Consider the following 14,865-nt stretch of genomic DNA (forward strand, 5'->3'; position numbering starts at 1 on the left):
TTTAGTTGAATCGTTTGTGCCAGTCCTGTACCGCTTTACCGCTTTACCAGGCTGATCTTTGTGTTGTCTCAGCTGGAAGCCTCGCATTCCCAAGCTCTCAGGCTCACTGCAGACAATCGCCTCTGTCCAGTCTTCAGTGTCTCTCCTGGGCTCCCGTGCCCAGAGCTGTCCTGACAATATCTCTCAGACATCCCTTGTGCACCACAGCATCATTCAGAGCTTCAAAATTCAAGGACACTCCTATCTGCCGCCCTTCACATTTCCTTGTATTATTTTATATATTTTTAAACAAGAAGTTTATTTAATTAAACAGCAGAATGCTTGAGTTGAAAAGAAAACGATTAAGGTTCATTCCCCCACCTCATTTAATTATTTTCAAAGATACTATCTTCATTTGAGGTCAGTATAAACAGAATATTGGCCTTTTAATTAAAAAAAAAACAAAAATGTAATATTCCTATGCACGTATGCTAAGAGCATCCTGTCCAGTGAAGGGATGCTGAGGAGTTCAGTAATGGGTCTGGATAAGGGCTTTTAGTCTTTGTGGCTGAACTCAGTCTTCAAACCCAAGGCGCAGGCCCTTCAAGGCTTCTTGTGTTATTTCACAAATACCTCTCTTTCGCTTCCTTTTCTGTTTTTACCTATTTCTGGAATTCTTGTAGACTGTTTTTCTGGATCAAGCTTCTGTCATGTGACTTCTCTAGAAAACAAATCTCATGTTTTATTAAGTGAACGTGTGAGGTAACACAACCAGGTCAGGGTGGTTAGTACTTGCCTGATGGCTTCTGAGACAATCAAGCAGCTCTGCTTTTAGCACAGTCTTACACCTGTCTTCCTCATTGGTCGCTGACTCTGCTACCTGACTATTGTTGGAATTTTACCAAGCAAATAGATCACTTCCCACCCACACAGCGCACACTGCAGTACCTGCTCACCTCCTCTTCCCACCCACACAGCGCACACTGCAGTACCTGCTCACCTCCTCTTCCCACCCACACAGCGCACACTGCAGTACCTGCTCACCTCCTCTTCCCACCCACACAGCGCACACTGCAGTACCCGCTCACCTCCTCTTCCCACCCACACAGCGCACACTGCAGTACCCGCTCACCTCCTCTTCCCACCCACACAGTGCACACTGCAGTACCCGCTCACCTCCTCTTCCCACCCACACAGTGCACACTGCAGTACCCGCTCACCTCCTCTTCCCACCCACACAGCGCACACTGCAGTACCTGCTCACCTCCTCTTCCCACCCACACAGTGCACACTGCAGTACCTGCTCACCTCCTCTTCCCACCCACACAGTGCACACTGCAGTACCTGCTCACCTCCTCTTCCCACCCACACAGTGCACACTGCAGTACCTGCTCACCTCCTCTTCGTGTCCCTTGGCATTTACTCACTGGCTCTTGCTCTCTTTTTTTCTTGTTTGGGTTTTAGGATCTTTCACTTTCACTGAACTTTCTAATTTATGCTAATTTCTTCTTAATTTGGGGATTTTTAATCTATATTAAAAAAAGAAATGGGAGTGTCTTTATGCAGACATCTTAAAATAAAAAAATTAAAAAGATTTATCTTTATGTGTGCATGTGTGTTGCATGTCTGAGTATATGCCACATGTGTGCAGTTGAGGCCAGAAGGCGACCTCCTGGAGTTGGGGTTACAGGTCATTGAGTGTCTCCCAATGTGTGTGCTGGGAAGTGAACTCAGATCCGCTGAAAGCACAGACGTGCTCTTAACCATGGAAGCATTTCTCCAACCCCCATAATAAGAAAACAACTTTTTGATCTATAAATTTCTGTCTTAGTCCCCCTCTTTTTGCTTTCTTTTCTCTTGGATCAAATGATTCCTTCCTCTCTCCACTGTCCATGAAGGGCAGTTCTCACAATTACTGCCAGGCTGCATTCACACCGGGTAAGCATGTGGTATAGAACAATGAGAACAAAATCTCCCAAAGCTCCAGGACCTTGCCATGTAGACTTGGCTGGCCGGCTGATCTTGAATGCAAGGCAATCTTCCTGCTTCAGCCTCTAGACAGCTGGGATTGTAGTAGGCATAGGCCACTGTATGAGGTTAAAATGTTAGAACCCAGATTAGGAGCAACCACTGCCATCAACTCGAAGAATAATAAAAGCCTGGTGAACCTGGCCAGCCTAAGAAATGAGGCTCGGCCCTGACAAAAGCCAGAGGGTGCAGGGCTCTTCATGGGCTACGCTGGCCACTCACCTCATCTGGGGACTTTAGCTCAGGCACTCTTCCTGCCTGGGAGGAGGATGAGTCAGCTTCCAAGTCTTCCTGCTGGGAGCTAATAATTAACTGTCCCCATTTCTGCCCCACCTAGGTCTCAGCTACCTCTCATCTCAGACACGGAGAGTATGGGGCGCCACCAACCTTGGAGATGGCAAGGCTATACGTTTTTAATTACAGTGTGATACCCTTATCTCTGGTTGGTCTTTTCTCCATTAATTTACACCTCTTATCTTTTGCCATCTAGTGTCTCCTTGCAATGAGCTGTCTCCTGGCCAGTGTGCCTGCCTGAGCTCTGTGCCGGCACCCTGTCCCTGGGCTGACCCCTTAGAAGGTCTCATTTGTCTCCCTGTGGCCCTCCTCATGTCTGACCCTGTCCAGGCTCTCTTTGATCTGTCCCTTGCTTCCCTCTGCCTTCACCTAGAATTCTTTTTCCTTTTTAGGCTGGACCCCAGCCCATTCCAGGAATTCTCCTGACTCCAGGAGACTGTTTCTTGGAGTCAGACCCCTTTGTCCTTCCAAAAGGACAGGAAGGCAAGAAGTGGAAGTGAGCACTTATACTGTTAGAGGACTAGGCCTTGAGCACACAGAATGTGTCTTCTGTACTTCCAATCAAAAGAAACAGGGAGCTGAGGTGGAGAAGCAGGAAGTGAAGGGCCTTGTTGGCAGGTGTACCTCATTTCTGCAAGTACTTAGGGGGTGAGGCGCCTACTGTGTGCAATCTGTATGTGGGGTGGAGCTGGGTTATAAAACTGGCTGTCTGTATTAATGACCGAGCAGGCCCTCCTGAGCCCAGGCCACCAGAAAGTGAGGGCACAGGAGAAGGAATTTGGGGTTGTCTGTGCCAGGTATGAGCCATAACATGTAGAGCCCCCAACCTGTGAAGGAGATGGAGGCCAGAGGCCTGGTTCTGGTCAAAACAGATGACCACTTTTCCTGGCGTTGGTTCCAAGCTGGCTTCATACTCTCCTGCCACACTCGGTTTCCAGATTGTTTCTCAGTACGAGCTGCAAGTGTGCCGGGACCTCTGTGCCTTGGTGTCTCTTTCAGGCTGTAGTTTCCCTAAATGCCAGCACTGCTCTGCCTCTGGGCGCTCTGCCACCTACAGTAATAGAAAGAGTGTGTGTCCTCACTGTGGCCCTGTGTGTTTGCTGAGGCCTGTGGGGGTGGTGGGAGGAGCAGAAACACCTGCTGGAGGAAGGATCTTGGAGTTCACACAGAGTCATCCAGGTGGCCTGCAAAGACCCGTCCAGGAGTGAGGAAAGCCAGGCACTGCTGCAGCCTTGCAATATCCAGTGCTAATTTCTAAGGGGAAACTTAAGACTGAAAGGCAAAACCCAAATCTGCCCCCTTGCCATCTGTGTGTGCTCTGGAGGAGGCCAGGGTGCCTGGAGAACATGGCTAGGTACAGGCTTAGGGAAAGACCTTGAGTCTGGCTCTGTGTGAGCTGGAGGTCATATGAAGGGCTCAAGAAGAGGAAAACAGTTTAAGTTAATTAACACACACACACACACTCACACACACACCCTACAGTTCCCACCAGCAATAAATAAATAAATGGAGGAATGTAGAAGGAAGGAAAAAGAAGAAGGAGAAGAAACAAGGGAGGAAAGGACAGATCAAGGTCCCCATGTTGCTAGAGGACGGACTGAGGGAATCCAGGTGTGACAGATGTCATCACGACCACACAGGCTGGTGGGTGGGCTAGGTGGAGGCAAAGGAGCTGCTGGGAAGGCATCAGACTCCGATCTACCTTGAAGGGAGGGTTTAGAGACTTTCCTGTGGGTTGGAAATGACTCATGAGAGAACAGTACCTAGGGCCTGGGCCTGAACAACTGGACCACGGAGTTGTTCACTAAGAAGGCAAAGACTGTGACCTCCTCCACTTGCCTATGTGACCTCCCTGACCTGGCCTGTATTTCCTTGAATGATAGAATGGAAAGAAGGCCACCTTTGGTGTCTGTCACTAGGCCTTTCACATCATCCATTAGCACTATGGACATCATGGAAAAAGTAAAAAAAAAAAAAAAAAAAAAAAAAGGGCCTGGCCAGACCTTGGGCTTCTGAGGGCCAAGAGGCCCCTGCATCTGAGACACTGGGTCAAGGAAATCCTGGAGTCAGCGTGAACATGGAGAGCATTGGTGAGTCTGGGGATCCTCTGCTTGGTGTCTGCTTTCTCTAGCTTCATGTAAAGCTGAAAACGGGCTGGAGAGATGGCTCAGCAGTTTAGAGCACTGGCTGCTCTTTCAGAGGTTGTGAGTTCAATTCTACAGGGCAGCTCACAAGCTTCTAGTAACTAGTCCCGTAGGATCCAATGTCCACTTGTGTTCCCTCAAACAAAACACCTATATACATAAAAATACACACAATCTTAGAAGCTGTAGACATTTCTGCCTGCAGCATGCTATTGAGCTGCTCTGCCTTTCCAAGCACACTGCAAGGACAGGGGACACTTGAATGGACCACATTTTTATTCCAGGGGAAAGTGGTCCTTAGCCGGCTTCTCACTTACAACTTTGGTAGCCATTTGAAATCTCTGTGGGACAAGTCTGGCAAAGGGAAGGCTCATTAGCCTTCAGAAACTTGACCAATGAAAGAGTTTCCCAAGTTATCTTTTTGAAGTGAAGGGGGCTCTTAGCTATTTGTTAAATATTTACCATAAGCTGGACCTTGTGGCACACATCCACAGTCCCAGAACTAGGAAGGTAAGATATGGGGATTGGTGTGAATTTGAAAGCAGCCTAGGCTTCACCTGAGTTCAAGGCCAGACTGGGGTGTAGAGTGAAATGCTGCCTCTTTCACATATAAAATCTATTAATGTTATTGTTACTTTTGCTGTCAATATCAGCAGCAGAGAGACGATGCTATAAACTGGAACTTTGGAAGTGAATTTGTTTGTTTTTATGTAGCCCTGGCTGTCCTGACACTCATTCTGTAGATCAGTCTGGCCTCCAACTCACAGACACCTGCCTGCCTCTTCCTCCCAGGTGCTGGGATTAAAAGAGTGTGCCACTGTGTTTGGATGGAAGCAATTTTTAAAAATCACAACCTAATGTCCATTAGGAAAGAGAATATATGTGTGTGTATAGATAAACAAATTATAAATATTAAAGTCTTTCAACCCACAATAATCAGTGTGAAGGTAAATGAGAGCACGGATGAACGTGGACAGCACTTGAGATGTGCAGCTGGATACCACTGCAGTGTAGTCACCATGGTGATGATGTCAGCACTGCGGTGTAGTCACCATGGCGATGATGTCAGCACTGCAGTGTAGTCACCATGGCGATGATGTCAGCACCTGTACTAAGATTGTTCTGAACACCGGCCACAGCCAGCAGAGAAGACTGCGCTCGCCCAGTTTCTAAGCAGGCACTTGTGTGCCTTCCACCAATTGCAAACAGATGCTACTGGGTACATACTAAATAAATTACATATGAGATTCAATTGGCAAAACTCCACTCAGAGTACATTCTAATCGGCTGATGCAGAAGCCAATGAAAGGAAACGAATCCATACTTTATCTTAGTGCTTTTACTTTTTTCTTGAAGACGGGCTCATGTATGAAGCAGAAGAGAACTTTAACTTCTCATCCTCCTGCCTCCACTTCCCAAGTATTGTGACTATAGGTATGTGCAATCATGCCCAGCTGGCTTGTCTCATGTTTTATTTATATAAAAAATTTAGATTATGTGTATGTCAGGGGCAGGAGGGTATACACTTGAGTGCAGGGATGTGTGGAGGCAAGAGGCGGGAACCAGAGCCCCTGGAGGCTGAGTTGCTGGCAGTTGTGAGCTGTCTGATGTGGGTGTTGAAAATCAAACTATATCCTTTTAAAAAACAATATGTGCTCTAAATCATGAGGCCATCTCATCTCTCCAGCCCCATTTCTCATCCCTTAAACAGGCATAGGACCCTTTAAATCAGTGAAATCCTCACAGAGTTCCCAGGTAGGTGGGGAGAATGGAAAAGTCTATTAAACATTTCAGGGTATAAGAGACAGAGTTGATTCGACACTGGGGATCTTTCACTGTTGAAGGGCTTTACACAGCAAGCAAGCGTTGTATCACTGAGCTCCACCCATAATCTTTGTTTTGAGACAAGATCTTGCTGTATTGCGGGCCTCAAACTCATGGGCTTAAGTGATTCAAGACAGAACATTTCAAAGTATGTTAATCACACACACACACACACACACACACACACACACACACACACACACACAGAGCCATGTAATGTTCCTTGAGGAAAGTGTATTTTCAAACTGAAAATTAGCCTGGTGGTGATTACCTTGTACTCCCAGTACTTGGGAGACTGAGGCAGGAGAATTGCTAATATCTAATATCAGGTTAGCCTGGGCTTCACGGTAAACTCCAGGTCATCCTGAACTATATAAAAAGATTCCCAAAAACAAACAAACAAACAAACAACTAAGGGGAGGGAGGAGTGAGCTCGGCTGCTTTTTCAGAGGGTCTGGATCTGGTTCCCAGCCCCTACATGGCTTGAAACCAACTGTAACTCCAGTTCCAGGTATACAAGCTTCTCTCTGGCACCTAAGCCACCAGGCATGCTTGTAGTGCACAAGTGTATACACTTTCACAGATACATATACAGTAAAATAAAAATTTTTAGAGGAAAAAGAAAAAGATGGCTGAGGTATAGACTGGTTAGTAGCATGGTGGCACACACAAGGTTGTGCGTTTGAATCCTCAGCTCAGACAGTGCCATATGCCTTGGAGCATAGAGGCAGGAGGATCAGAAATTTAAGGTGATTCTCAGATACATAGTATGTTTGAGGTTACACAAGACTCCATAAAAAAGGAAGGAAGGAAAGAAGGAAGAAAGGGAGGGAGGAAGGCAGGCTAAGATAGATTGCTTGAGAAATCTAACTAAGCTAAGGTGATAAAAATGAAATATTTAAGATCTAGAGCCCTGCCCTTCCCACCCCACCCTGGCTCTCCAGGCCTCTGAATTCTCAGCACACTTCTGAGCTTCTGGGGGTCAAGTGGTCTCTATAAAGTTCTAGACCTGTATCTCATTTCTTCATTCTTTCAGTATCTCCCTCGTGACTTCCAGGCCTCGTTAACTAAACTAACTACAAGCTCGTTCTTCAGTAAAAATGGGTCTCCTTCTTCCAGCGCCCCAGCCCCTATCACAGACTTTGCTTTCTAACTGGATAAATATCTGCTGGAGGAGATGGTGTTAGCATGGGTAGAATTCAGTTTGCTGAGTTCCTGAGCCACCTGGGTTACTATCTCCTGGCATGCCTCATCGTAGAGCACCAGGTTGGCTCTGCATCCTGCCTTATCCTTCACTACTGCAGATGCCAGACTGGCTGCCTTCCTCCCTAAGGGATGCTGAGGTTGGTTTGGCAAGCACGCAGCAGGGGCCTTGCCTGAAGGCCACAGACCCATGAAGCACAAGCAGAAGCCCTGAAGCAGCATTTTCCCAAGGTTTAGCTGTACTAATTGTTCCTCCCCTGGATTCTGCAAACCTTGGACTAGAAACTGAAGTCAAGGGAGGGGTGAGGAAGGGCAGAGGGGAAGGAAGAGAGTTAGTAGGCTGAACAAGGTCACCCATCTGCTACTGCTTTCCACACTCTCTTATCTGTGAGGCCACAGGCCCGAAGGTCCTCTCTTTTCTTAAAAACATTTGAATCTCTGAGAGTGATAAAGTAAACTCAGTTCTGGCCTCTGTCTCAGACATAACAGAGCTTGACTTGATATTAAGACTGCCCTGGTGGCTCAAGCTTCTCCCATTCCTGTGGCCCCAGAGTAGGGCAGAAGCTCTCTTGTTGGTAGAGAGGGAACTGGAGCAAGCTACCACCAAGGTTGTCATTTTTGTAGGCAGCTAGCTGTGCTTGTCTGCCAGAATCTGTTTCTTGGACAGGCAAGCAATAGACTGGCCAGTGTCTATTCTTTGACAGGGCTATGACAATATCTTGTCACTCCATTCCTCTGCAGGAGATGAACTGGTCAGGGCTTCCAAAGCCAGGAAGCTAGATGGCTTCAGAGCCCATACCAGCTCAGTGGCATGCCTCTGTGCCACCATAAGACCTATGAAAAGGTGGCAGGAAATGGATGGTAGTCCTCCTTAGTGGCAGTGCTCCTCTGGTACAAAGGAGAAGGCTTGGTTCCTCTGGATCAAGCAGAAGCCAGGAGTGAGCAGACAGTCTCATGCAAACCAGAGCCTCAATTTCGGTGACAGTGAAGTAGGAGCTGAAACCACAGTGTCATCTGCTACAGGGAATGATGTGCTGGGTTGGGTTCCAGCACTTGCTTGGCATACAGCTAGTGCTCTAATTATGACTGTCAATCATTCCCCAAACAAACCCACTATATAAATATTCATGCAACCACCAAAGCCACAACCAGGAAACCAAAGCAAAACAGAGAAGCCAGGGCAAGGCTGCCCTGTAAATTCTCCCAGGGTGTTTTAGAAACACAAATGGGAGCGTCACAGATACTATTATTGTCTGTTTTCTGACTAGTGATCTACCTGGAGACCATTGCAAGTCAGTGCCTTTAATACCTGCCCCATTAAAAAAACAACCCATTGGTATGGATCTGGATGTAGGATTATACATATGTAATCACAGAATTGAGGTGTGGAGGCAGGAGGATTACAGAAAAGGTAGGGCATTCTGGAAAGATAGGTCAGCAGCAATTAAGAGCAACATTTGCTCTTCCAGAGGATCTGGATTCGAATCCCAGCATTCACATAGTTATATAGTAAGTTTGAAGCCAGCCTGGGCTATATTATAGGCTGTCTCAATCAATCAATCAATCAATCAATCAATCACTCAATCAATCAATCAATCAATCAATCAATCCTATATGAGATTCTATATTAATCAGGGTTCTCTAGAGTCACAGAACTTATGGAATGTCTATATTAAGGGAATTTATTGGAATGACTTACAGTCTGCAGTCCAACTAACCCAACAATGGGCAGCTGTGAGTGGGAGTCCAAGAGGCTAGTAGTCCATGAGGCTTGGTGTTTCTGTATAAGCTGGCATTCTGAAGAGGTAGGTCCCAACAGATGTGCTGGCAAGTAAGTACAAGCCAGCAAAGAAGAAAAAAAAATCCTCCCTTTTTCCATTGTCTTATGTAGATATGGCTTAGATTAGAGGTGTGTACCACCATGCCTGAATTTGGCATGTCCCAGGCCGGTCTGTCCCAGGCTGGTCTTGAACTCAGAGATTTGCTTTCCTCTGTCCCCTGGGATTAAAGACATGTGCTACTTGCCTGGGCCATTATGACTCAATATCCAGATCACATGTGTGCCCTCCATTTCTGGATTGTTCATTCCAGATATAGTCAAGTTGACAATCAGGAATAGCCACTACAGAGTCTATAATCTGAGCATACCAGGCCTGTTCAATTGACATGTATGCAATCTTTTGCTACTTTAGTGTTGTTCCATGAACCTCCTGTATGTACTTTTTAGGGCACTAGTATCGTTTATCTTAAGCAGGCCATCCAATACTTTAAGCAACCATATGGGCAATAAAACATAGGAGATATGTTTTAAATTTTGCTGAAAAGGAGAGTTTGTAAAGTCAGTGGGCTAATTTCATGTGAGATAATTTTTCATATAGTCTCATATACACAAATACTTACCACATAAATACCAAGTGCTGGATATTGTTTATCACTGAACAAAGACAACTAAGGTGTCTGCTTTGTGATAAGCCAGAAGGGAAGGTAAATAATGTCTATGACAAAGAGGAAAGCCCTAGCGTGCTGGAGAGTTGTAGGACACAAGAGCTACAGAGCATAGCACGGGGACTCCTGGACAGACGGCAACCTTGAAGCTAAAGTTCCTGATGCACCTGTGGCCTGGGATGGCTAAGGACACACTTCATTCAGGCTGGCTTTGAAAATCTGTCTATCTGACGAGGTTTGCTGCCCCTTACTCTCCCGGCCAGCCTCCTTTGAGAAGACTCCACTGTGTCAGCCACCTGCTTCCCATGTGTCAGTCCCAGACTGGGATGAAGCAGTGGCTATTTGTGTGCATGGTGATGCCATGCAGCTGCCCCTTACAGGTTTACTGCTGTCAGAGGCCCTGGGGTTGCTGCAGAGCTCCCTTTTATTTTCAGGAGTTGCCATTAAACCAAGTTATCCTTACTCTGGTTCGAGTAAGCTTTTAGTTTTAGACCTTAATGCAGGGCATTTGTGAACTTCTCCCCTAACAGTTTCATTTTTAGATTTTATTTCATGTTTCTACTCTGGGAGATGCTAGGTCTGGATTCTAGTTAAGCACCATTATTGGATCTCTCTCATATTCATTCATATATATCTCACAATAGTAAATTTCAGACCAAAATGATTACTGACTGAACTGCATGTTGTCTAGGAGTACATACAACAGTAAGGGTCTGCAGGAAGTAGAGAAGAAAATAACAAGGTATGCTGGTGCCTATGGGTAATCATAGGGTTACAATGGAAGGCTGCAGCTGGAGGACTGAAAGTTCTAGACCAGCCTGGGCTATTTACAAAGTTCCAGGCCAGCCTGAACTACATCTCAAAGACACCAACCAGTCAACCAACCAACCAAAATGGGTAATGAATAGGTGATCCCCAGGTCCTTAGGGATGGGTGGGGGGAAGGGGACGGGCACCGCATAGTCAGTTTACAACCTAGTGAGGACAGACCATATTTCTGCCCCTATTCCCATGGCCCATACTGTGCAGGGAACACATTCTTCCTGGACATCCCTCCTTTGCCACTGTTTATTTAGGGACCTACTTTTCACATGTCCTTTGCCCAGAGCCTTTTTTTGGATTTCTGCTCAAATATCAACTCTTCCATAGGAATTTTTGACCCACTTCCATGCAAGAGCCACTCTGCCCCATAGCCATGCCCCCACTCTGCACACCTCCTCACCTTCCATGCTAGAACGCTGATGCGGTGCTGGCTACCTCCCCTGTGAGGCAGTGAACTCCCCGGTGCTCTATCTGTTTTGCTCACTGCTGTTGCTAGTTCCTCTAGTTGTATGTGGTACTGAGGCAGTGCCGGGTGGATACTGGTTAAAAGAGTGAGCGTGTTGAGTAAACTATGGCTCACACTTGAGGAGACCACAGAAGAGGAGGCTGCCTTGTGCATGGGTTCTCCAAATATGGAAACTCTAGGTTGGACATTGAAATTTGAACCAATATTGTTATGGGCTGGACCTTAATTGTCCCTCAAAGGCCTTGTGTCAAAAGCTTGCCCACCAACCCAATGGTGCTACGGAGAGGTAGCAGAACCTTTACAAGGTGTGGCCCATTGGAAAAGAGTTAGGTCACTGGAGGTCATGACTGCAATGAAATGTTGGGACTCTCTGACACCAGAAGACAAGCCACTTAGCTCCAGCACACTGTCCCCTCAATGTTCTCCCCACAGGCCTCAAAACAACAGAGCCATGTGACCACTGACTAAAGCCTGTGAAACTGTAAGCCAAAATAACCCTTTCCTCCTTTTAATTTAATTACCTCAGGTATTTTTATCTTAGTGACAGAAAGCTGACTGAAGATGGTGGCAAATATGGATCTTCTCTATCCTTGTCACCCCAGGGAGACAATAGGAAAAATTTGCATTTTAAGAGGAAACACTTATTCAAGAAAAACAAAATTAGAAATTTCCTGGCCCTGGAATGGCCAACACATTTCTATTTCCCTTTCATTTATAGTTTCTTGCAGCCATCAGCTTTTGACTCAAAAGGTTTCTATGGGCCTGTTGTGTTCTGAACCCCTCCCTGTTAAGTTTTGTGGGAGACCTCAGTGTATAAAACAGGGGTGTGTAACCCTATATTGCATGAGCCCCTCATTACTCTAGCCCTCCCAGCCTCAGAAAGACTGGTCAAATGTCAACTTTTAATAATGCTTGTTAAAGGAGAAAAATCAATGACAGACATGTGGTTTTGTTGTGGAGACAAAGATGTGAGATAAAAGAACTTTATTATCTCACAGAGCAATAAATTGAGTGTAAATTATTATTGAGGTTCAAAAGAATAGGATGAACTTTGAAGCCTTATTTCCAGGCAGCCGTGGTTACAGGCATACGTTTTAAAAGAACCAGCCTGGGTGTAAAGCGCATCCTTACTGGTGGTAGCTCTGTGACCTTGGGCTTGGGTTTGCTCATCTGTAAACCAAGGGTAAAGACCTTGCATGTCTTGTAGAGTTCTTATAAAGCAGTCAAGGAACACAGACAAAGCTCCCCATCCCCCCAGTCTCCAGCTTACAGGTGAAGCCCTTCCTTCCCAGTCCCCAGCACACAGGCACTGGCTGCTTTTACAGCTGGGCCTTTATAGCTTTAAATCCTTATTCCAGGTGTAATTAAGACAGTTTCTCTCTCCCTCTCTCCCTCTCTCTCTCCCCTTCCCCTCCCCCCTCCCTTCCCCTTTCCCCCTCTCTCTCTCCCTCCCTCCCTCCCCCCTCTCTCCCTCCCTCCCTCCCCCCCCCCTCTCTCTCTCTCCCCCTTGCCTCTTCTTTTGTTTTACTTTTTGAGGTGCTGTGATCAAACCCTGGTCCTTAGGAAGCTCATCAAACCTCAGTTTACATCCTTGGCCTAGACAGATTTTAAAGCCTTGTGATTTTTAATTTTTTTCAAGTTTTTTTTAAATTAATGTGTGTGTGTCCCTGTGTGTCCTTGAGTATGTATGTGTGTATGTGTGCCTTCAGAGGCAAAAAAAAAGTATTCCTGTTTTCTGGTACAGCTGGGAGCCAAACTTGAATCCTTTGGAAGAATGATAAGTACTCTTAACCTCTGAGTTAACTTCTTGAGCAACCTCTCAAGATCCTCTGCTCCTGTTTTGAGGCAGGGTCTCACTGTAGCTCAGACTACCTTCAAACTTAAGGCAATGTGCCTTACTGCTGGGACTACAGGCATGCAACGTCATAACCAGCATCCCTTTATGGGATGCTTATCTTCCCTTGTAAGACTGACACAGTATTTAAATGCAATCCCTGGTATCCATGTGAATGAGTGATATGTCTGAATCATTACTCATAGTGAATTTGGTGCACATGACCCTTCCAGGAATGTAAGGCTGGGTGTGATGGGGGCGGAGGCTGTGTTTGGAGTGTGTGCTGAGAGAGAACACTCCCAGTCAGACATTGAAAGACAAGGTGTTAGAAGAGACAAGGCATTCTGGGTAGATGAAATAACTTGTGGAAAATCTCCAAAGAAAGGGTCTTTAGTTGCTAGTGGGAGAATGAAAAATAGACGTGATGAGACGGGAAAGCCAGTTTTCCCAACACAGAAGGTCAAGAATTCTTTGTAGTTAGAGTTCCCCAGTGAGTACTTCTGGGGCTGTGATTTGTCTCCTGTCCCCACCAATTAGATTATAATACGTATCTATCACCAGCCCATGCCATTTCATATTAGGAAGATGGAGCTTGCAGGGGTTAGGGCCAGCTGGGGGTTGCTCCTTGAAGTGTGCTTAGGACTGTAGGGGGTAAGGAAAGTAACCTGTCTCAGGAAGTAGTGTGGTTTAGTGCTGTGGGTATCATCTCAAATGTGAAAGACCCTGGGTTCCATCTCCATACTACGCAAACAAACAAAGGGAAAACCGGTGGGCATGAAGGTCTACAGCTTCAGCAGAAGCTGAGACAGGAGGATTGCTGTGATTTTTGTGCAGAGCCTGGACTTCACAGTGAGTGACCTCTGAGCCAGCATAGGCTACAGAGTGAGCCCCTATCTACAAAAACAAAACCAACCATCAACAAAACCACCACTAAAGGAGGAGGTGGAAAAGGAAAGAAAACAGCATAAAATTGTGCATCGTGGACAAACTCCTTGTGATTCTGAGAATGTGGTTTCCACATAGGCGAGAACTCCATGAGAAACAGCAAATCCACTATAGACAGGAAGACTTGTCCCAACAGCAGAAGAGCTGCCAGGAGAGTCTAGGACATGTGCTTTAAAAGTTCCCTGTCTTTCTATGTGAACACGGGCACTTCATCCAAAGTTCAGGACTGGGTGCCGTGGTGACAGCTCTGGGAACCACCCGTGAAGGTGAAAATGTGAGAGAAAACTGGATCAGAAAAAAATGGAAGAAAACTGGCTTAAATACACAAATGAATAGTCACATCCCTCTGGTTTCTGCCTCCAGAATTCTTCACTTTATCACCACTAGCCCTGGGAAGGAAGCTATTAGAATGTTTCTCTCCACCCGTCATCGCTGTAATCTCAGCCCTCACGGGTGACGTGGGCCTCAGTTCCAGCAGATCTCTAGGTACACACAGGCACACTTGCCGGTGCTGTCATAGCTTTATGGTTCCCCACCCAGTGGTCTCAGTTAAATGCTCAGGGAAAGCCCATCATTCCAGCACTCAAGAGACTGAGGCAGGAAGACGGCCATGAGCTTGAGACCAGTGTGGGCTCCATAGCCAGACCTTGCCTTCAAAACTAAAGGGAAAGTCTGGAGAGACAGCTTCAGAGATGAAGGCGCGGGTGGCTAAGCCTGGTGATGTCAGTTTGATTCCTGGAACCCACATGATGGAGAGAACAGAGTACTTTGAGCTGTTCTGACTTCCACATGCGTGACATGACACTTTTCAAGCCATACCCCCTAAAAAAAACCCCAAAAGAATAAACAAAACAGAAAATCCTCACCTTTGTGACAACTATT

The 14,865-nt window shown here is 46.2% G+C and overlaps 1 long non-coding RNA gene across 2 annotated transcripts in view; it reads left to right on the forward strand.

Annotated features, from left to right (window-relative positions):
* Positions 1-14,865, forward strand: part of Gm35814 — a 109,395-nt gene that overhangs the window by 45,164 nt on the left and 49,366 nt on the right. The window lies entirely within an intron of this gene.

Source organism: Mus musculus, chromosome 18 (genome assembly GCF_000001635.26).
Source record: "Mus musculus strain C57BL/6J chromosome 18, GRCm38.p6 C57BL/6J".
Taxonomy (NCBI): Eukaryota; Metazoa; Chordata; class Mammalia; order Rodentia; family Muridae; genus Mus; species Mus musculus.